The sequence below is a fragment of the Copidosoma floridanum genome, unplaced genomic scaffold (assembly GCF_036245765.1).
Source record: "Copidosoma floridanum isolate Cflo_tuat_1 unplaced genomic scaffold, Cflo_Japanese_pri ptg000029l, whole genome shotgun sequence".
Classification (NCBI taxonomy): Eukaryota; Metazoa; Arthropoda; class Insecta; order Hymenoptera; family Encyrtidae; genus Copidosoma; species Copidosoma floridanum.
Genome location: NW_028321906.1, coordinates 2,173,787 through 2,198,987, shown reverse-complemented (window position 1 = coordinate 2,198,987; position 25,201 = coordinate 2,173,787). Strand labels below are relative to the sequence as shown.

Below are 25,201 nucleotides of genomic sequence, written 5' to 3'. Positions count from 1 at the left end.
TTTCTGTGATTGCTATTTTACCACTTTTTTCGAAATGACATGGAACTTTACCTCACAGTTATTGATGTAAGAAAATGAAAATATAATCATAAAAAAAAATACTTCAACACTGTGTGATCTGATCTTTACCCCTTTCTTATATTAAATGAAAGTAAACAGTAAATTAGTTTAAAGTATCACGTGCTCTTACATCACTATATGATTTTTAACCACTAAATAAGAATTTACACTCTTCACATCATACTTTACACACCAACATCCTTTCATACAAGAAATTTAATTTAAAACTATATAGATCATATTTTCGTAATGAGGTACTGTACTTGAGCACTGCCGCGCTTGCAATATCAAATGGTATCTTTTTGTTCCTCTGGTGTCTGGACCAATGATACAATATTAGTACATTATTCTCATTCTGAATTAAATTTCTTTGTCTTTGGGCCTGAGTAAATGCGAAACAGAGTTAGTGCTATTATAGGTATGGTTTAGCGGATCCGATACCAGGCGCTGGGAAGGAAGTGCGCCAGCCTTACCAGAGAGGAGTAGTCCCTAAAACATGGAACTTCTTCGGAGATGCTCATTAGCTTGGATACGATGCTTTATCAGAGAGCGCCGGCTTTACCAGTAAAAAGTGGACGGTCCTGAGATATGGAATCTTCTCTCGGAAAATATTACACTGCAGTGATGAGTAGATCCGATGCACCATTGGTGTAGGGAGTGCCAGTTCAACTGGAAAGATGTGACTACTGCTTCACCAGAGATATTCCCATTGTGCCCATAATGTAATAGGTATGATATCGGTTAGGTAAATGGTAACTAGGTGTCAGCAAAGAATCTCAACGCGTAGGTAGTGAGTGGGTGGCCCCAGTGACTATTTCAGTAGGCTGTCATGGTAATCCAGTAAAAAAAACTTTATTCTGTATTAATGAGTTACACATCGTAATCACATAACCTTGATTTTAGAAAATTTATTATACCTTTCTTATAATCAAAGCATAATTTTTGTGATGAAATCAACTAGATATTGAGTAAAACTTTTATAATTACAAGTTTATCGGAAACATACTGAAGTTTCTTTCAACAAGAAATACAAACACATTTAATTTATGTTACAACTCAATATATTGTATGTACAGAAAATACTTGGTTCAAAATTTTTATTATACACGTAAAGAACTATTTATAGGAGGTTACATTTATTTCTAGTACAAATTGTAAGTCACTCTAATACATAAGTCATGCTTAAAAAGTAGAAAGTTATAATATTATAAGTGCATTGATTTTTAGGATTACGATGTTCGATAAAAATGGATGTTTAAATACCGCCTTCATAAAATAGTCTAGTAAACAACTGAGACTTCTCAAAAGTACGAACGAAATTTTAGTATATCATACTAATCGATGGCTCCGAATAACAAGCGTATCTACGTATTTGTAAATGTAGTTGGATTTTAAATAATACTTTACTAAAAATACTGCAAACATTTCCTTACGTACTAGAAGAGAAGTGCTAAAGCCATTGTTGTGAATATCATATAGCTTACTAGCATGATAATACTCCATACTAACTCAGTGATTTAATTATTGCAAGCAGTAATAGCAAGATAGCCACAATGCCTGCAAAGGGACAATATTAGTCATGTATTATTTTGCATAGATGGTAATAATCAAAACAAACATTGTTTACAAAAATTATGAGAGCCATTTACGTACGTAGTATAAAATAATTTCTATCATTTTCTGAACTGTATCAGAAATTGAACGTTTTTTAATAACCAGAATAAATACAAACGAAATGATAGCAAAATCAAAAGTATTCATGCCGAAACCCGGGATTGAACCGGGGACCTTTAGATCTTCAGTCTAACGCTCTCCCAACTGAGCTATTTCGGCCGACGGAGTAGGGTAACCTATTAGACGTACAAAAGTGGACGATCGCTACACGTTATTTTTTAACGTCTGTAAAGCTAAACATAACATTTTTCTTTAAGAATAATTTACTTCTTTTTTAAAATAGGGATATAATTAATATTTTTCATAACTTTCATATTTAAAAATATAATCGTAAAAAACATTCTGGCAAAACGTCTCAATAATAATTTTTTTTTTGACAGAAAATGAAAACAGATATTTTTTACTTAACAGACTAAATAATAATGTATGTAATGTTTTGGTGTTTGAATTTAGTAATAACGATGTTGGGTTCGTGTGCTTTAGAGAATTTTTTATTAACTTCTCAAAGCCCGTAGGTTAAGTGCAAAATAAAATCTGCACTGCTAGAAAATTGTGTAAGTCCAAGGTGTACGTGTACGATGTTTTAATTCAAGAGACGGATAAAATGGGTAAATGTCTTTTTTCCGAAAAAATATGATTCTCAAACAGTTATTTTTTAAACTGTATAATAAGAAGAGTAAAATTTTTGATTCTATAAAATTTGTTATTCGTTCTTATAGGTTGTACCTAATGAAAGCTTTGGACGATCTGTTGTTCGGTTCTGGCTAAAACGTTATAGTAATATAATAAATAGAAATGGCAAAACCACTACAGCCAATTTCTTTGAAATATTAAAAAAGGTATAAATTGTAACCGTTCATTTTTTCTATAGCAATCTAACTGTAGTATGTCTTTAAGTAGATAGCAGGAAAAACAAACAGAGAGTAAGAGAATAATCACACTTACATATATAATGTACGTAATATGCATGCACAAGGAGAACCAATATAGGGCAATATTGCTAAGAAGTTGTGAGGAAAAGACAAAGGCTCGAATAAATGGAATATACCTATAGACGACAGCAAGTTCTACATCACACTAAGAATTTGTTATGATCTCACGCTTTTTCAAAAAGCTAATTTAAGCTGATCATAAGCAGATTATCCTAAAATCCTCATTTCCATAAAGCACCAAAGCTTGTAATGGAGCCGCTATATGATCGTCAAGTGAGCTAATCAAGGATGAACAAGTCTGATAGATCTCAATTCAGTTTACAGCTGAATTCTATAAGATCCTTGACTCTGCTCATTTAGTTGACCAACTCAAAAATTAATTATACCACGATGCTATAAAGTATCATGTCCGATTTCTTTGGAGTATTTCTCTTTCCATCCGTTTCTCTCTCTCTCTCTCTCTCTCTCTCTCTCTCTCTCTCTCTTCTTACTCAAACTTTCCCCATATCTGCCTATCTCCCACCTTCTCACGTGTTTGCGAAGCATAAACTTGAATACACTATATAAATATAGTAGACAATGCGAGATGTCGACTTCTTTAAGCCCATTGGTAGTAAAACAACTCAGTTACTTTTACTATCTATGCAAATATGTGGAACGTCGTGGTGCTCAGGTATCCGCTTCCCTGCTGTCACAAATCTTCAGTAATTAGTAATTTTCATATCGTACTAATTGTAGTAAATCATTCGTTGAATAAATTTTTCGTTACTACAGTTGGTATTGTATACATTTGCAATGACAATCACACAATCTATGCCCAGCGTGCTTGGTATCGAAATCCACTAGTCCCTACCTAGATCCTAACACTGGTTTGCATTCACCCATGTCACGCTCCTTGGATTTTCAGTTCAGATAATATAAGCCTAGGCATTTAGGCCATTGCGGCTCTTGCCTCGCAGCTATAAATATGTGCTTGTTGGCTTGGTCACATGTCATATTTCGTAGCCCAAACGCAAGCTCTTGCTGGAATTCAGTATTACAGTTTCGTGCTCTCAACGCAAGGGAAGACTGTATATATGTGTACTCAGAGCCAAGCAACCCTCCCATGCGTTGAACCCATGGATTCACTCTGACAGAAAAAGTGCCACGGAAAAACCCGCCCCGAAATGGTCGTGGTAATGTGGGAACTTTTTCTGATGCCAATAGTTTTTGAAAAATCTACGTTTACCGAGGATCGAACCCACGGACCTCTAGAACGTTGTTGTATCATGTTTAAATAATACTTATAGAAATAGTTAACAAGATAACGTACATATAAGCTGAACTAAGTTTTTCTTTAGTAGAGAGCCCCCAGTTCGATAGTAATTTTATGTAAAATCAGACTATGGAGTGAGTAAGTGTATTAAAAAATCACGAGGACTAGGTATGGTTAGAACTTTCAGAACGATACGATAACACCAGTGTAGTAAGATAGCTCACCCCTACGTAACTTATATTGAGTGAGGGCAGTTCAAAAGTAAAGACAGATGTTGATACCAACCCGTATAAACAATAATTTGCTATCAAAATAAATATGTTACAGTAGCATCAAATGTACAAATGCTCGTTTTAAGGAGGTACCTTAGCAACGAAGTTACCGAATAGATTTCGTTCAAACTTTGTACAATTGATGCTTTAAAAATATAGAATACACCGTTAAATTTTTGTTGCCCTGGGTTCGTTAGTTAAAGAGAAAAATTTAATATGCACTCTTATGAAAAAAGTGGAGATTATGAACATTTTTATAAATATCTCGAAAGTTACCGAACAGATCTTAATGAAAATTAGGAAGGATATAAATAAACATACGAAAAAAGTATGGCAAAGCAATGAGCTCACCGCTGAATTCAATGATCAATCAATTATTAATGACATTCACGGAATTAGGTTACTTTTGATGCCATGTTGCGTTGGCACTGTTGGCGGAAAATACGAACGTAACTCCAAAAAATTTGGCTTGGCAAAACATAATTCTTTTTTTCGTCATAAGCACGTTATTAAGTAACACTTGAATGATATAATAATTTAATTAATTATAAATAATTTTGATTACATAAAAAATACTTTTGAACAAAAAATTACAGACTGTTGAAGACTTGAGTGTTAATATAATACTACTTCCGTATCAATCTAGTATTCGGTCAAATAATTCTTTCATAAAAGTATTCATTCTGCTTTTATCATGTTGTGATTTGGTTACACAAATGATTCCTTTGGAATCTTCTCCAAATAAATCTTCAATACCTTTTAAATTATTATTAATATATCGGTCTATAATATCTGAGAATGAGATATTAGCATATACAATTTTCTTTCCAGTAAAAACTCATGTCATGTTTGCTCTTATGATCGTACGTCATACGTCACCTACGCGTCTCATCGAAACATTTATACAGCACTAAGATTGGTAGAGAAGTATTGTTACATTTTTCTAGTGAAATTTTTCAGACATTTCTAGGTTGGTACTCTATAGCTGAGGTATCTCCTTAATTAGTCACAAACGGTACAAGGAATTCCTGCGTAAGTTTATTATTAATGAGATAAGAATACAAATTGTCCTTAACTTCATTTGTTTTGTTGTACGACTTCTGTGTGACACTTAAAATTGATTTCATAAAGAGATTTCAATTATAATAAAAAAATTTTGTTTTTAACCTTTCATCACCCTTGTGCTTACTGAATCAATTTTTTTACTATCGTATTACTGTGGTATTCATTTTATTGCATATTAAATTATTTTTAGTAAACGATTAATTCATAAATAGCAGATCTATTAATAAATAGTAAATATTCATATTAATTAGTATTTAGTTTGTTTAAAAAATAAAAGGTTTGAAAAATTGTTTTTTTTACTCCTTTTCAATTCTGTACATTTTTCGTAGTTTGAAGATCTTCTTTTTTTTATTTACTTTAAATATTTTTGACAATTTGTACAGTAAGGAAAAAAATACAAAAGAGGAGAGGGGGGGATAAAATAGTTCTAACACGATATAAGATGATGAAAAATATAAAGGATCTCACATGAATCAAGTATTGTGAAAATAAGGCGTCGACAAAAGTTGCAGAAAAAAATAGGCAAAAAAGAACCATGAATAGGAAGGAGCTCGCACGTCCAAGAGTTTTTACTGTTTTTTTTACGAGGGGATATAAAAAGAAAGGTGCGAGAGTCTTTCGCCGCAGCCCCTTAGAACTTAACCTATTACCACTGCAATATTCTCTATACGTATACATACGGCCTTACCCGCAATCCAGTAATCAAACGTGTTACTATAAAACAAAAATAAATGGAGAACACAACCTCTCAACGAAGTTTAATGAGATAACTCTGGTAATGACATTTATGCTACTTGCATTACAATTCCTCTGATACACAAATTTTTTGTTTGTTCTACTTTATTTACACTTTTTTTCATGATGATAATTGTCTTATCAAAATTTATACTCTTGAATACTAACAAACCAAATCGATGTAATTTTCAAAAAAAGTAGTATATTATTGATATAGTTAGTAAATTTTTAATACATCTAGTAGTTTTTTAAATTAATTTTTATTGAATGTTAATGAGAATAACAATTATAATATCTATTGGATGTTTCTTTTTTCCAACAGCACCTGTACATCAATAAATTAGTTTGAACTCAGACTTCCTGCCACGAAAAATTTCTCCCTCTCTTATTCAATTATTTTGTACTGCAAGAAAAGAGATTTCAAACCACATTGTTAGAAGTAAAACTTTGACTATTCTAAGCTATTGTACATTATTAAAATAACAGCTTCCATGTAGATCAAACGAGGTGTCTACATGAATAAAATTTTTATTGACAGGGCTGCACTTACGGATGGACAAATTTTCAAGAAAGAAAAAAAGGGTAAAAAAGTTTTTTTCAAACAGATATTACACCACGTAAATATTACATTTATAAAGCTTAGTAATTTAAAGCATATTTAATGAAAATTAAAAAATGTTATTAAATTTATTTATGATGGAAAAGCCTAAATTATACATATTACCAGCAAATTCAAATAAATAAAAATATTATGAAGAACACAATTTACACATAGCGTCAAAGAAGACAAGGGGACCAGATAAGGTACAAAGATCGAATTAACAGGCTCAGGGCAAACATATTGCATGAATCCTTCGTCTTCGAAATTCTACTTATTCGTACATGCGTGAGAACACCACCAACATATGGAAAGAGAAGAAGACAAGAGTTTGATATTGTGTATGTATGTTGGCGTGCAAGGTGTGAGAAATCTTTATGAAAAGCCGTAACTCATTTTTCACAGCTGCTTTAACTTATTGGATTCTTCTGTTTCTGATAATACGCGAGCGCGTATGTGTATGTGTGTGGGTAGGTGGGTGGGTGGATGTGTGGATATTAATATGGTAAGGAATGTTTTATTGCTGCATTGTTTACACAAAAAAAATTTACAGTTTATCTTGACGTATAATAAATAATGTCTATGTAAAACACTATGTGATCTGAAAGTTTTTGTTATTACAACGTGTAATGTTAATCAGGCATTGAAATAAAAATTGCATCAAATAAAATGTATAAACCAAATTTCGTACAATATAAAAACATTGCTGGGATAAAAAATAAGTTTAACAACTTTGATGTACCATTATCATTAATAATAATATTTGTTAACAAAGCGAACTCTCAAAACTATACAGTTTTAAAAAATATCATAAACCATTCTTATTTTTTTCTGACCTAATTTCTCTTTTTATTATCACACACGATATGCAAACTTCTTGGAGTTAACCTTATCATGCTCTTGCTGCTGGTATCATCATTCTCATTTCGCTTACACATAGTAACCAAAACGTACACGTAGTAATACAAGTCCAATAAAATAAAGAAAAATTGTAGTATTTACTTTAGTTCCTTTGGATATTTGGATAAAGTTAATTTATTCTTTTTCACTTGTACTAGTATGGCAGTCCTTCAACAATTAGTTATTGAGTAGTCCAGTCCTACTGATCTTAACTTACTTTTGACTTGCTTTCACTTTCCAAATCAGTACATTACTGATATCTAATTGCAGTATATTGATATCTCATGAAAAATTTAAGTTCTAATGATTATGTTAGAATCTTTTTGTATTAACAAGTAGTATAACACATAAAACATGACTCAAATAAGTAGACAATTGAAATTATTATAAAGCAGTGAAGATATACAGCGATGGATTTTGTGACTGATTGTTCTATTTGGACTAAAAAATTAATAACATGAATCAAAAGAGCGAAGAATTTAAAACAGATAGTTAACACAATTTTTTTTTTTTAATTAAATGACAACAAACAATGGCTTGTTAATTAACCTTATTCACAATGCAGTTTCAGTTCACTATACTGACTACACTACAAAAATGACCAAAGTACTCAAAAATAAATTTGCTCAGTTATTTGTAAGTCTTGTTAACTTTGATTATTAACGAAACATAATATATTATGTACAAGAGTATTAGTAAACTGATTGTTTTGCGTCTAATAAAATATTAAAACCTATGTGTATTGATGACATGTATTAAAAACGTCAGTAATTCATTAGAAAGACTGAGTAGTAGCGTTATTTTACTTTATTTTTTTTTTTAGATGAAATTACTGTTGGTAATTGCATGAAACTAAGTCCAAGTTTTTAAAGTCCATAAAAATCACAATAAGCTTATTATTGGTGTGCACGTTATAAAAATCATCAAATTTAATTATTAGAATGATCGACAAACTAGTCAAAGAGAAAATAAAGATAAGAAAAAAATCTCAAAATGCTTGCAAAGGGCACAGATGAAAAGGAGAAAAAAATATTTGTAAAAAACGTGCTAGCAAATGATAGAAAAAATGCAAAAGTAAAGGCATATAAGAGAGAGAAAAAAAGGTGAATGAAGAAAGTAAGGGGTAAAAGAGAAGAGTAGATTTAGGCTGTTTGCAGTAGTGGAGATACGGGAAACGAGCCTCTGGTAATGAAAAGCGCGAGCCGAATACCAAGTAGCACGATCTCTGTGCTCAGCTTGTTGACATATATCACGAGTTGGATTACAGACGATGGGGGAATAGGTCTTCCATTTCTATAATACACATACACAGTATAGTTGTGTAGGGAAGGTGAGCCCAGCTGTAAGTGTTTTTTCGTACACTACCTACCTTTTGCTTTTTCGTTAACCTCAAAAAAATCAATGGTTCAAAGAAAAATTTTACTTTAAAAAAAGTTTTAGTTGTTGATATGTTGGTATGAAATTTCCTTAGTAGTACACTTTTCACAGAATTTTAATTGCAAGTACAACGATGAAATTCAAACAGCACACTTTGGCGCTTCCAAAAACCAAGTGTCTTTGCAAACAGGAGGTTATTATTACAAAAATAATTAAAACACTTTGACTTTTCAATCATTTTCTGTAATGTCTGACTGTTTACGGCACGATGCAAACATAGCGTGCATGGGCTTTATTAATGCCTGTTCTTGAAAAAATTTATTTCACAAACAATTCATTTTTAATCGGATAGTCCAATGACTAAGTATAAAAATTAAGTTAATTATTATTTGTTTAGATACTTTTGTAATGAACTGAATTTACAAAGTGCTTCTTGGAATTTCACAGCTGCTGGCCATGGTAAAAGCGCTGCAGACGCTATTGGCGGAATGGTAAAACAGATGTGCAATGATTACGTTACTTTTGGACAGAATATTTTGTGTGCTTTATAAGGACATAGTTAGTTTTATTCATTTTTCTGGTAGTCAAATTTATACTTTTATAGTGGAGGAAGAAGGAATACTAAAAATAGATAAAGTTATTCCTGATTATTTGAAACCCCTGAACGGAAATGCGAAAATGCGAAAATTCATCAAATTTTATGGTCAAATTTGAAGAAAGAGCTGACGTTTCATTATTTGTTGTGTTCATGTATAATTTTTTATCTGTCTGTGAACATCATCTAATTGTAAGAGCTGTAAATAATAATAATTTTTAGAATATAAATCAAATTGATACAGGGTATAGAAATACACCATTTCAATCGAGTAGAGACTTTAAAGTTAGAGATTGGGTTGTGGTCATATATGATTAATGGTATTCAGGAAGAATCTAAAAAATTAAGAGTTCCTCACTAAATATGAAATTTCTAGAAAAAAAAAAAAAGTATTAAAGTGGCCGGAAAACCCGACATTCAAACTGTTTTTCTCACAGAGGTAATGTGCAAAAGTCAGAAACCAACGAAAAAAAATTTTTAAAATATGTTCGAAATAAGCAATCATGCTTTAAAAATGTAACTTCATTAGCTAATAAGACATATAATTTGTTATATTGTTAAACATAGATATGTAAGATTTTTTTCTCAAATTAAAAGCACAAATAGTATTTTTTTTATAATAGTCAATTTATGAGTAATTTGCCTAGACTCTCGAATTTTTATCAAATTTTGCATGATTCACCAACAGTTATGTAAAATTCCTTAGCTATATTATAAGCTACCTAAGGTACTACTATGAACTCTATTTATGCATTATACTATCAGTAAAGTGTCTAGAAAATAAAAAAAAAATTTTTTGAGGTGACTTTCATAAACAAGTTTGGCTGGTTTTTGCTCTTTGAAAAGTAAAAAATAAAAGGAGATTTCCTTTTATATACTGGTTGCCGGATTAGGGGTCATTTTATCAATACAAGTGATAGCTTGAGTAAAACTGATTTTGAGAAAAATTGGGGAAAACCCACTCCAAAGCAACTTGGGAGTAAAAAATACTCCAAGGGATGTTTTTTTAAGGAAATGTTTCCCCCTCCCCAGCAAACACCTGATGTTGATAAAGTCTGTTTTACTCTTGAAAATTTAAAAGATAATTCTATCATGAAATTAAGCTTTCTTGAAATGAAAAAAGACAAAACTAAACATTTTATGATGTCTATTATAAATTTTGTGATAAAAATAGTATTTACTTCAATAGAACATAATATTATAGATGTTTGTCTGGATAATTTTTTTATATTTCAAGAAGAGCCACAAGTATATACAAATGGAAATTGTAATATTTCAAAAGATTTATTTACGTTTTATGAAAATAACATTGTTATGTCAAAAAATAAAATTAAATTGTTGTGTAAAGAAACTGTAGCTCAATCGCAATGCCCAAGTTGGTTCGAGGCAAGGAAAATTAGAATAACCGCTAGTGCTGATGTCCACAAAATAAAATCTTTGAAAAAAAAACACAAGAGTCTCTTGTACAAGACATGATAACAACATCACGTGGATCTTTGACGACACCTGCCATAAAATATGGCAAGGCTAATGAAAAAGCTGCAATAACTGAATACGAAAGATTCTTCCAAGTTGATATAAAACATCTGGGATTGCTGGTTTGTGAGAGCAAACCATGGTTGTGTGCCAGTGTTGATAGTGTAGTAACTAAGGACGGTTGTATTTCAAAAATTGTGGAAGTCAAGTGTCCTTTTTCTTGTGAAAAAGAGTGCATAGTTGATGTAACTAGTCAATCATGTAATGTGAGTTATTTAGTATTTTACAAAGGAAATATAGAAGTGAATAGAAATTCCATTTACTATACTCAGTGCCAAATTCAGATTTATGTAACAGGGCTTTGTTCATGTGATCTGTATGTATTCTCATCGATGGGCTCAGTTTGTGTGAATATTACCAGAGATGAAAAATTTTTAAGCGAAGTAGTTCCTGTTTGTGAAGGATTTTACTTTAAACATTATTTACCAGCTGTTCATAAGTACTTAAGTCAAAAACAATTTGGAGTATGCAAAAAAATTAGGCCTTTTAATGGATTAAACATGAAAAATTTCAAAAATTGTTGATTAGAAAAAAATGTTACCAATAACTTATTTAACATGTGAGTTGTGTACTATATTCTGATACTTACAGGTAAGGACTCAGTTTAGCTGGGTCACAGTAAAAACTAGAGAAAATTAATTTAAAGACTGTGTTAGGAAATAACGTGTACCTGATGCAAGCCAAAGCTAAAAGTACGACAAAAATGTAAAGATTGCTTATCCTTTGTGTGACAATGTACGTGATTTATGTGTAGCATAGATATTGTGTAGGTATAAATGTGTCAAATAAATAATTTGGTCATTGTTATGAAAGTCGTTTTATTAAAATGTTTGATGGATCATTAAAATCCTTCATGGGTTAGTAAATTATTAATAATTCATAAAATAACGTTAATCCATATGAGATGCTATTATAGGAGGCTGCAGATTAACAAGTATACAGCAAACATGAATGATGTTATCAATTTACTTAAATAAGTTTGTAGGTATCTTATTTAGTATGTTAAACACCTTTATCCGCTGCATTTTTAATTTAGTGAAAAAAATGAGCATTCTGTTTTGTTTCGATACCTTGCAATGCTCAACCGTAGGAGATAGTTTGTCAACAAATAGGTTAAAAGTATTTAACGACACACCTGCAAAATCAATCATTTCTTGATTGCTTTTAATTATTTCTACTCCCACAAATCCAGTTTTAGTGTCACTATCGAAATTACAACTTGCACTATTATCGATAAACTCTTTTACTGGTGTGTTGGTCTTTTTATTACACTTCTTCTTTTCACTTGAATAAATTTTCGGCTTGAGGACACACAACTCTGTCTGAGTTTCAGCGTGACATATATTATCGTGCACTAGTCTATTATAAACAAATGTGTTTTCTGTAATACTGATGTCTGGTAGGAAGTCCACTTGACAATATTGGGAATCAAAACTGATTGGTACTACAGTATCCACGCCTAAATGACTACTTCCATTAGGCTCATCAATATCAATAGTATCAAGACCTCGATCAAGACTTACATTCGGTCCACCGCTACCTTTAGTATTTACTATACTTGTGCGTCGCCGTTTCATAAATCTTTGGAATCTAAGCATTAATTATTAAATTATTAGTTAGTATGTAAGACAGATATAGTCTAATAAAATAAAAAGTAATATTACCGCCCAACGGCTGCATCACTATCTATTTTCCTTTTTCCGTAAATATCGGGAAAAATAGTTGGAACATAACTGGGACTTTTTTCAATGTTTGATTTTGCATTGCCAATAAAGTGGGAGCTACAAATTGCATCCTTTGATGAAGGCTGTCACAAACTGCCATCAGGACTGTAAAATTTTCATGATAATTTTACTTATAATCAATAATAATAATAAAAAAAATTCCGTAGGTTAGGTACGAACTTTTGTCTCCTAACTGCCCTAATCCACAGCTCCTTCTGTTTTGTTTCGTGGGGTCTACTTGGGAATTTATACAGCACCACCCCCTGCTTTTCTTTTTTGCTGCAATTAACAACGCAGCACTGTCTCGTACGCATTTCGTTACTTTGTAAACGTAAACACTGATTTAGATTATCCAGCTAGCGGCAGCCTATGTCGACTGCTTGGAGTTCTTGCTCTCACGTATACAACATTACAGATAAGTATGTGTGTTGTGTACTATATGACAGATGATATTTAATAACCCATTTTTTAAAATTTCGGGTGATTTGAAGTGCCTAGCAAAATTATTTATCCGTATTATGGACCCGGTTTGGCTAAATAACATTTTTTTTCCGCCTTCAATTTCTCAACTAATTACTTTAAATGAAATAATATCTTTTCTCATATAAGACAACGCTTACTGTACGATTTATGGGGGTACGGGTTTGCCAACTTTGCTCACCTACAGCGCTGCAGTCGTTTTTTTTATCCCCTCCAACCTGATGCACGGAGCGAATACCCACCACGTTCAGAGGTTCAGAAATGCGCTAGATTTCACATTAACCACGTTGATTTACGTGAAATCTGCGACACTCTGAAGCTCGCTTACTAGGTGCGTTATGTACTATATTATTTATGTTTTCTTATAATTATTTTCCGATATTAAATATAATACTATAAAAATAATTTCTTATAAATAATTATTATCAACTATTACTTCTTAGTAAGTCTAAAAACCCAAACTTAGGATAGTTATAATTTATTACAAAAGTTCTCCCCAGTTATTACTTTTTAAATGTTTCTAAAACAAAATTTACTATGTGATGAAAAAAATTAACTAATAATAACATCTATAAAACTTTATTACACTTTCAAATCTGGACTTAATAAATTGTTATTATTAGTTTTTATTTTTTTTGGTACTCATTCACTTGAGTAATTTCCACTTGGGCTATTTACACTTTCTTCATTCTAATTACAAGATTTGAAACACCAGCCCCCCTAGAACTAGTACTTGATTGCATAGGTATATCAGCTGGTAAGATCAGCACCCAGTGAGCATGCTCACCCACGAAGGGGTCACCCGCACTAAAGGCTGAACAGCAGATGCACAGTGAAGTACAACCCCATAATGTGGACGTATCACTACGCCCATCCCTCTGGGACTCCTATCTGGCAGATCAGACACGACCAGGCTCTGCCAAGTCCATCTACGAAGGTCATTTCCACCTGACAGACCTGCAGATCAACCTCCTGGAGGTCTCAGCCAAGCCCAGTGGCCTGGTACACCTAAAAGAAAGGCTGCATCATGCCAGGTAGAAGCCCTTTACTGAGGAGAGCATGATCTACCTCCAGGTGGGAGGTATGTCCCTGGACTATAGATACTGGTTGTGCCACAAATATGAGTGCAAGAGAAGACTACCTCTTGGCAGTTTAGATACAACCAAGCTCTACCAGTGCCCTCTAGGAAGGTTGTTACCACGTGATAGATCTACAGGTAAGACTCTAAAGACCCAGCTGAATAGATAAATTAAATGCAATAATCTTCTTTTAGAGAAGGGAATGAATTATTTGAAATTCTTCCCTTTTACTCGACCAAGTTGTAAAATAAAAGAGTGACTCCAAAAATAGCCCGTTTTTGCAACCCCGAGAATCGTCCCAAATTGTTTATCAAATCGTTGTTTATCGTTTCAACATTCACCTGGTAGATTTTTAAGAGGGGATCAGCTTTGGTTCCTTAGACATAGGAGGTAGAAGATATTGAAATATTACTAATGACCGTATAAATCAGGTTTACAGTGAGTCTCACAAAATGAAATGTGTTTTCGCGTAGCTTACCAAACCAGTATATTATTATGTTTTTTGGGTTGCTGATTCCGAATCCGAGGTCAGATGACCTTCTTAACGGATGGTTTAAGGTCATTTGAAGGTCAAATCTGAATGAAATTCCCAAATCTAGAATACACTAGATTCCAACACTGATTCTCATGGCTGCAACTTTCGCAATTGTGTATAGAACATAATACTAATTTACAATTAATTATAGATTCATTAAAAGCAAACGATTGCAATCAATACAGCTCAAGATGAACTTGATTTATAATGAATATTACATTGGTCGAGGAATGTGACTCGTTGATTTTTTATGTACAAGACTTAATTTTATCATTGACATTTATTTAGTCGCCTCTTCAATTTTCTGTATACAGACCTTAATGTTATTATTCAGAATTCTTTTGAGTTTAAGTCAATAACTAGTGTTTCAAATAATTTGAGTCTAAGCTTCTCTATATCTGACTTTGAGAATAATTTTATACAGAAATGTGTATTTATTAAGATCCATAATTTTTTATCATATGAGAGTTGATCTTATGGGCTCCTGAGATACATTAAAGTAATTAAAGCTAAACTGTTAACATGTATAAATTACACTACTAATAACTATTAACTATACATACAGGTACTATAGTCAAAGACTTTTGTGTTTTTATTGTAATTAAATAATCACCCTTTCAATTTATCTTTCCAATATGTTTTTACATTATTTGCAGTCTACGATTCATTTTAAAAAATGCCTTACTCTTTGACATGTCTTGGCTGTGAGCATAAAAAGAAATCAAAGGATGAAAAATTTTTTTGTGTCAACAATCTGAATTTATTGGCTATCAATAATTTAAAAACTATTCATAATACTAGAAATCTAGAACTTGAAGCTATAGAAACAATTCCAATGGACAGCAAAATATGCAACTGTGCTACGACTGTGTTCAAAGAAATTCTGGCATTCAAACTTACTCTACGTTGCCAGATCTGTACATTGATAGAAAAGGCTTAAACTCTCATAATCGATGTACATTTGGGTGTAAGAACCTATCAAAATTAATTGCTGTTCCTAGCAATAAACGTGAGATCCTTTTAATGAATTATAAGTTCTTTGTTGAGCCTAATGCCCGTATGTGCTCTGAACATTTCAATGATGTCGATTACTGACCTTTAGTAAAACAAATATTTGAAGAAGTATCACCGACGCAGCAAAAGTTTGTAAGCGATATCATGTTCGAATACTATCAGAACCAAAATAAAAATGTGGGTATTACATTCGATGTCAATACACTTGAGACTATGGCAGATGGGCCTTTTAAGTCTTTTTTTGGATTTGAAAAGAATAAATTCAATAAAATATGTGAATTCACTAAGAACTGTGAATCAAAAGATGTAGCTATTCTTTTGAGTAAAATTCGTACTGCACTTTCACATGAACAATTGGCTTATCTCTTTGGATACCAAAGTATTTCATCAATTTCTAACCATTTAGTAAAAGCAAGAAATGATTTAATTTAAAATTTGGTCCCTTACTTTGAGATCATAATAGTTAATAATACTCAATTGGCAAAAGAATTGTTCGATATACCTGAAGATGAGGGCTGTATTATTTTTGATGCCACTTATCGGATAGCTCAAAAATCAAAAAACTTCGCTGGTCAAAAGCAGTTGTGGAGTGAACAAAAGAAATTGCCACTTGTTAAACCCATGGTGGGATGCACGCCAAACGGATGTATACTATTTGTCTTGGGTCCTTTTAACGCGAACCATAACGATGCACAGATTTTGAATGATTGCTTTCAAAGATATGATGAGCCATAATTTATGCTTTATAAAAATGATGTTGTCTTAGTCGATAATGGATTTAGAGATGTAATGGACTTTTTAAAAGATGAAAAAAAGCTTAGAGCATATATTCCTGAAACTGAAGAACACGATACGTATGAAGCTAATCTAGCCAGGTTTGTTACGAAGGTGCGATGGATAATTGAGCAAGTATTTGGGCGACTTAAAAAAAAATTCAAGTTGCTTGCTGTATCAGCTCAAAATGCTACACTGTCTTATGACTTTGATTACCTATTAATTGCATGCGCGTTACTTCATTTATTCCACAAACCAATTCTATCTGATGATGAATATGAAAATGTTGGGGAAACTATGAAATCAAGATTGAATGTACCGAATAAATTAAAAGTAATTGTCACTTATCTTAATCTTTCTCAACAAAAAGTTCCATTCGATGACACTGCTTTCACTTCTTTGGATAATGAAGGAAATAATTCGCTAATGCAGTTCCCTCAGCTTTCATTGGACGATATGTATGAAGTGTGCCTAGGCCCTTATCAATTAAAAAATGCCATGTCATACTACGCCGAACATGTGGCGGAAGATATATTTTTAGTACAGAAATTCAATCTTTATGCAAGACATAGAACTGCAGGCTTGGATTTTTCTAAGTATGGCATGAACGTTATCGATCCATTGCTCGTAAAAGCACATATGAAATCTCGCTATAGAAGTGGAAAGCCATTATATTTTTGTACTTGTTGATCGAGCTAAGAGAGGTAGACTGGCTATCATCGAATATTTTTGCACATGTGAGAGTGGTTCACGGACAGTTGGATGCTGCAGCCACATTGCTACTATTATATGGTATTTGGGATACGGTCAATATAATGTCATAAGGGTTCCTAACCCAGATATATTAAATGTCTCTATAACTATAGAAAAATAAAGCTTTGTAGTTTATGACGTTAAAACAATATTTTGTTCTGATTATTTCCAAATGAAATTATTGATTAGGCATATTAAATTTTGCACACCTGACTTCAGATGCGTGATCAGTGACTATGAAAACTTATCTGAAGGTGATTTCAGAGTTTTTTTACGATTCATTCAGATTTGACCTCTAAATGACCTTGAACCATCCGTTAAGAAGGTCATCTGACCTCGGATTCGGAATCAGCGACCCAAAAAACATAATAATATAGTGGTTTGGTAAGCTACGCAAAAACACATTTTATTTTGTGAGACTCACTGTAAACCTGATTTATACGGTCATTAGTAATATTTCAATATCTTCTACCTCCTATGTCTAATAAACCAAAGCTGATCCCTTCTTAAAAATTTACCAGGTAAATGTTGAAACGATAAACAATGATTTGATAAACAATTTGGGACAATTCTCGAGGTTGCAAAAACGGGCTAATTTCGAGCTATTTTTGGAGTCACTCTTTAAATAAAATATCTTTTAAGGAAGGGCAGGGTGAGGTTCCAACACTAGTAAGTTATAAACAATAAGGAAGAACAAAAAATAATCAGCATTGATAATTCTAAAATTAAAATTGAAACTTCCTCTATGTCTCCACCTTATCCTGATGAGCTACAACCATTTTTGCCAGCTCCCTCTTTTCTTTTCAGTTCTTTTATTGGGCTACTGGTAAATTAGGTAGATTTACAATTAGGTTTCCAGTATTATATATCGTTTCTTTAGAGTAGATAGTTGATTCAAAATAATAGGAAGATTTGATGAAACCGGGTACTTTCATACTAGCAAGCCTGGCAGCATATCGTGCAATAGCTATATTTTGTACTTTTCTTATTTACGTAATGTATTCTTTATAATTGTTTATTCATTAAATACAAAACTATTTGTCGGCTCCCTGGCGCAATTTCTTTCGTTTATGGGCACTCTGGCACCATTTTTTTATATGGGCTCCCTGGTACCAGTTATCTCTTTTACGGACTTTTAAGCAAAAATTTTTCTATGGCTTCGATTTGGCATCATCTCTTTTTTTATATAGGCTTCCTGGCACTATTTCCTTTTTCTTATATTCTTCCGATCCTCGTTTTCTTCCCAATCCCACAGGGGCAATTGTCCTTAGCGAAGGTCAAGATAAGCTCCTCTTCTTTTCTTTCTCTGCAAACCTGATTCCCACCACCATCTACGATCTGCCCTTCTATTCTCATGCCACTGGGCTAACTGCCCTAGGTAGAGGTCATAACAGATCCTTGTAGTTGGAAACTGGTTTAGTCTCGCTTGCTAGAGTTCGATCCCGCATTACGACTACCTTTTTTTTTAGGTAGGGAAAATCATAGGGTTTATTGACTGCAAAGCGTGGGTGAGGCCTGATCCTAGTTGGCTGTACATTCGTACCATTCGTAGTCTGAGTGTCTTCCTGTTACTAAAATGTCTGTTTCCGTGGTAGTCTCGTTGGTGGGTGTGTTAAGTCAAGTTTCTCCAGTGGGAGTGCCAAAAAGGATTGGTGTTGTGGGGTCGATGTAGGAAGCCCCATCAATTTTAGTTTTGTATGGGGTGTCTTTGGGGCAATCAAGAGTAGGCGGGGGTACTGACTTTTGCAAGAGTACATTTGCATTGGAGTTAATTTGTCCCACTTTATAAATGATAGTTTAATCATATTCATGTAACTCGATTTTCCAACGCGCTACTCACGATTCGTGAGTCTCAGTTCAGTTACGAAGGTGAAATTTTGTTCTTATAAATAAGGTAACAAATGTGTCACAGTAAAAACCATAGTAAGTAGTTCTTTTTTGGTAGTAGTTGTTTCAACTTAAGAAGCTTAAAATCGAAAGGTAATGACGATTTTTTTTTTGGATGAGAAGATATTTTAATTTTTTTCTTTTAAACAGATAAAAACGTTTTTTAAAGTTAATAGCTCCAGCTTGCAAAATCAAAACAAAACTGAACAAAAAGAGCGCAGCAGTCATTCGCATTGCAAAAAAAGAAAAAAAAAAAAAAAGACAAAACATATTTAATTTTCGTTGACATGACAACAGAACTATGATATTCGATTTTACGTTCTCCCACTTATTCAAATTATCAACGAGGGCAAATTATAATAAGAGAATCGCGCTTTCTCTTGAGATAAAAATGAAATTTCATCTCGAACTCTAACTTCTGGCCAACCGTCTACGAGAGAACCACTTTTGTCCTCTCGTTCCGTTACTTCCCTCTTTTTCGAACTAAAAATAAGTTTGGTGAGAGGAAAAAGGCGCTTCCACCCGGCCCTTATTCGACCGCTCGTGACGCGGCCTTTCACGGCTACTCTCTTCGTGTAAGAGTAGTTTTTGAGATTAAAATCTTTGATAAAAAATTAGTAGGTGAACGTATTACAATTATTACTTTGCAACAGTAGTATATTTATAGAAATCGAAGAAGTCGTCTATAAGAGAGAAAAAGGTGTTTCGTCCCGAGAGCACGCCAGGACTCATCAGTAAGGCTGATGACGTGCTCCCTGCCTTAGACACAGAAGGGGTGTGGGCTTAGACTATCTCGATTGCGCTTATATAGTAATCGTGCGGGAATTTTGCCACTTGACGGAAGCGAACTATGAGGGGCTTAGCCACCTGGCGAGTGGAGCCTGAAGCGCGAGAGTTGTGAGACGCCACATCACTCCCCGCCTAGTCACGACGATGGTGTTACCAGGAGGAAGTGACGATATGAAAGTCGAGGGTGTGAAGGCATGAGAGGGAGAAAGATGTTAAGAAGAAGTCTCGTTGGATCTCCGGGTCTTCCACGCTTCGTTGCGAGAGATGCGGGGCGCGTGGCCGCCATGCGTGAACGAGTTCGTGCGATGAGCGCAATCGTGTGGTGCGGGGCAAGTTGCCGTCGTGCGTGAATGGGTTCGTGCGATGAGCGAATCGTGTGGGGATTAGCTGCGTTAGCGTGTACCCGGCGTGGAAGATGCGGAGATGCGTGAGAGTACAGGTTCGAAGGGTAGGATCGCCAATATAGAAATCGAAGAGGTCGTCTATAAGAGAGAAAAAGGTGTTTCGTCCCAAGAGCACGCCAGGACTCATCAGTAAGGCTGATGACGTGCTCCCTGCCTTAGATACAGAAGGGGTGTGGGCTTAGACTATCTCGATCGCGCTTATATAGTAATCGTGCAGGAATTTTGCCACTTGACGGGAGCGAACTATGAGGGGCTTGGCCACCTGGCGAGTGGAGCCTGAAGCGCGAGAGATGTGAGACGCCACATCTTTGATTTGTATGCAATTGAAACTTCTCAAAGAGTAAGCAATAGGTAGGTCTTTACGAATTTCTCCCTGACTTAAGCTGGCTCCTAGGGCAAGATCAAAGGTGTCGGTAGTTATAATCAAGAGTCGCATAAAATCTGGATATTGTAAAAGAGGTTGAGCACATAAGATTTTTCCTGAATTTTTCAAATGCGTTGTCTGTGGACTTAGACAAACAAATGAGGCACTTTTCTTTGATAATAGATTCAAAGGAATTGCAATTTTGTAAAAATCTAGATTAAAGCGATGATAATAACCTACTAATCACAAAAATCGTTTCATATTTTTTGCGGTCTTAGGAACGAAAAATTCAGCTACTGCACGAGTCTTCTTAGAGTCAGCCTGACTTTTCTCTCTGAGATGATGAGTCATAAGTAAATGACCTTTATTTTAGAGAACATGCATTTGTCTGGCTGGAAGATTGGTCCTGCTATTCCTAATTGGCCTAGTAATTTTCTTGACTTCTTTTTACGTTTCTGGAATGAAACCACATATATTACAATACCGTCCATGTATAGAAATAGTTCGTAAAGACCGCTTAGGATTTATCCCCATGAAGGGCATGCAGGCTCCATGGGGACCCATAGACATGCTTTTGTTTTATATTGAAGGTGTCGAAAGGGGGTACAGATAGTACTTTTTGGGACTTTTTTTTTTTTTTTATATTTGGTGGGAAGAGATTCTTTGAAAATATGTCTGTTTAGTGTGGCTGAAACATTTACTGAATAAATATGTAAGTTGAAGTTTGGATGTTAATTATGAATTGTGGGAACTGCTAGAGCCACCTACTAAGGCGGGGCTGTTAATTTTTCTTGAAGAGGCCTCTTAGAGGGACAAAACGTTGACAATTTTGATTTAAAAAAAGACATTCACTACACACATGGCTTTTTAATTATTTTGTTTATTAAAGATACATTCATGAAGTGAGAGGAGAAAGAAAGAAGAACCATGAAAAGTAGTTGTACTCTCATTGTAGACTCATGTTTTATTTTTTTAAATCAATTTTGTCATATAAATAACAATCTAAAAACTCCATAAGAATCGTGAGTAAACTTTTATTACAACAGTTGTTTTTAAACATTTAATGTATTATTTAAAATATAGTGAGAAGTAGTTTGATTCTCATCATTCTTTTATGCTCTACACATAAATTGATATTCAAAAACTCCATGAGAAACATGAGTTAACTCTCATAACAATGATATAACTTTTAGAATATAATCTTAATAATAATTGTAGATATTGCTTTTAATAACACGTTATATCAATGAAAATATATTAATCGTAAAATTTAAAGAAAGTCTGGAGAAATTGATGGTCTCAATTCCATATTCCGTACATCATACTCCATGTTACGATACTCTTCGTTTTCATCCTTACCTATTAGGTTTGTCACCGATTTCTCCTTGGTCATAGAGGCATGCTCATAAGTCATAGTCATAAGATTTTTCTGATACTCCATTGGTTCAAACGTTATTTTTCTTTACTTGTCCATTACAATGATTGTAAATTATCCTTCATACCCTGATTAATTGTTGTAACGTTTTTAGCGAACAAATGAATGTTAAATGAAAATATTAACTATTTTGTTTTGTTATATAAGAGTGTGAGAGTGAAGATAAAATATAATTATTCTCTGTAACCACGGAATAATGTTGAATAAAATATTATACCATGGCAAAGCAGCAATTGCACAAATGTTGCAAGACCGTGAAAGTTACAAAAAATAAGTAATAAGCACAATCGTTTCGTTTCTGTACAGTTATGTGTGTTTAGAACATTACTCATCTCAATATTAATAGTAAGAACAGGTAACTCCATTTCACAAAATATTCCTCTTTATTGTTTAAACTCAAATCTGGGAACCCTAACTCATCAACGACATGGAGTCAAACGCCGTAGTCACTAAAAATGTTACATATCTGGTCGTCTTCAGGATCTAAGTCAAACTCAGGATATGTACAACCCCTTTTTATTGTGCAAACATAAGCCTAGTAATTCGCTTTATTCTGTTTTGCTGCTAATGTAAGTATCTTCTTAATCTACAATCAATTTCTTCATTACAGTTTTCTCGATTGTTTGATCTTTCGTAATTCTGTCAGTTTAAAACTAAATGAACCCTTAAGTGACATTGTGTACAAGCTTTGGTAGATTGTACATTAAAATATAAAAATGATGTAATGAAGAAAGAACATTAAAAAGTATTTAATCAGTCATTCAATACTTAAAATACATAACAATTTTTATACTTTAAAATTAGGTATTCATGTGGAGTAGTTGTTACTAACTATAGCTTTTAAATTAAGTATTTCAAACACTATCCAACCATACAGAATGCTATTTGCCCTGGATCGTAGTAAGAACTGGATTGTATAAAGCATATATTCTTATTGTTAGGGTTCAGTTTAGATATAATGTCACTTAAGTGCCGGTACTAGCCATTCTATTTAGAGACAAGTTTAATGTAAATACTTCCAACCACTCATTTTGCATGAAGATTTGATTTCCTTGACAACCAAGTTAAGTAATCTATCGTCTTACAAGCATGGAATTGGCTTCTATAAAAGAGGTAAGATGATATTTTTGCTGATTGATCACTTCATCAGTTTTATTTAAAAGTAAAAAATGAATAGTTTAACAGTTTTAAAAAAAAAGTTACAGACTTTAGTTTTATTAGTTGGTTGGAAGCTTCAAGTTATTTTGATCAATCAAATATGCTTTTGAAGGTTTTAAAGAAGGGACGCCAAAATTAAGCGTTGCAAGCTTTGCCTGTAACAGAAGATTTGTTCGATTAAGAGGTTCCGAGTGCTTGGAGCGCTCGAAGTGCTCCGAACTCTAGCCCGAACACGCGTTCTTGCTCCGAGCGCTCCGGACGCTCCAAGTGCACTTGACTCAGGCCGCCTGTGGATAGCCGTGTAAGATCCAGCTTACCTATATTATTTTTAATAGTAATCAATGATTCATAAAAACGAATTATAAAATGGTTGTCGACAGCTCTAGTATAGTTACGAGGTGAAAAAGCTGATATGTGTTTTTAAAAAAAGTTTCTCAAAAAAGTTTTTGTTTTAAAGTTTTACCAAGTTTTTTCTAAAATGGAAAAACAAACGGTAAGTGTTTTTTTTATGCTTCAATTAATGAAATTAGCTAAGCATTTACGAATTCACCATAGACTCTAATGAAATTGCGTTGTGGCGAATGTGGATATGATATTGAGGATGATCGAATTTTGAAACATAATTGTCTCTCTCAATATCGGGAAGTTGAACTGATGGGCTTTTACGTATACCCCCCTCCTGCTAGGGGTAGGTACATATCAGTACTCTTTAAAGAATAAAATTTTCTAAAATCAAATGCTGATCTATCAATCTTTTAGGATGTAAAAAAAATAATGCTTCTAATATATCTACTGATTCCGAGACTTGGATCAGAGTTGAAGAATCTCCAATTGCATTTTGTAATTCTGAACCGGCTAATCTACGACAGGAAGCTGCAGAGTCGTTGTTAACTCTTTCAAGTCCAGTTGCAGTATTCAGTGATGTGACGAATTCAAATCAAGCTAGTACATATAGTACAACTAATAACAACCAAACAGATGGTGATCAAGCTTTCTTCGAGTAGTCTAAAATTTTCAAGTGAACAGATAACAGCGTAAAACTGTTGCTAAACTTATTTGGCCAGTATCAACATCTTTGTGATCAGTGAAAATTGAGTAAATAAAAAATGTACAAGAAAACAAGTCATGAAACGTTTATTCAAGAAAATTATATGGTTTCTGATGAAAAAATTGCTAATAAAACGAAATTATTGGAAAAAGATTACAAAAAAAATTGACAACCAGGGGCCCAAAAAAAGTGGAAGAGGAAGAATAGACATTCCTTTTTTTAAGTATAAGAATATAATCAACTGTAATAGTATTTAAAAATAAATGTTAACAATTTTACTTATGTACATTAATGTTCCTTGCTAGTAAAATACAAGATCTTTTCGGTAAGAAACATGCAGTCCATCCCTCTCATCTTCTTACTCAAGATTGGGAGCAATCCTTAGATGAAGAGGAATCAACGAAATTTTTGGATGACTCTATAGATAAGTAAGTCATAAATTTTATTAAATAAAATAATATACATTTTTTACTTCTCTTTATATTGATTTTTAGGTAAAATGGCAATCATGACAAAGTACAAAATAAAAAAGTTAAACGAACCAAAGTCAACATAAATCTTACTGAATCACAAGAATCTATAAAAAAACGTAGATACCAGGAGCTGCTAACCAGACAAGATGCCTTTTTACAATTGCAGTCTAAAAAATTAGCAATTGAAGAAAAAAAATTAAAGTACAAAGCAAAGTACAAAGTTAGTGTAGAATCTGATGGAGATACGGAGTAGATTTGTTCGATTAAGGTGTTCGGAGTAACTCA

The 25,201-nt window shown here is 33.3% G+C and overlaps 1 non-coding gene across 1 annotated transcript; it reads right to left on the bottom strand.

Moving 5' to 3' along the window:
- Positions 1-1,820: 1,820 nt before the first annotated feature.
- On the bottom strand, positions 1,821-1,893 carry TRNAF-GAA (transfer RNA phenylalanine (anticodon GAA)). Its single transcript has one exon. It is a non-coding gene; the product is annotated as a tRNA-Phe (tRNA).
- Between the last annotated feature and the right edge of the window lie 23,308 nt (positions 1,894-25,201).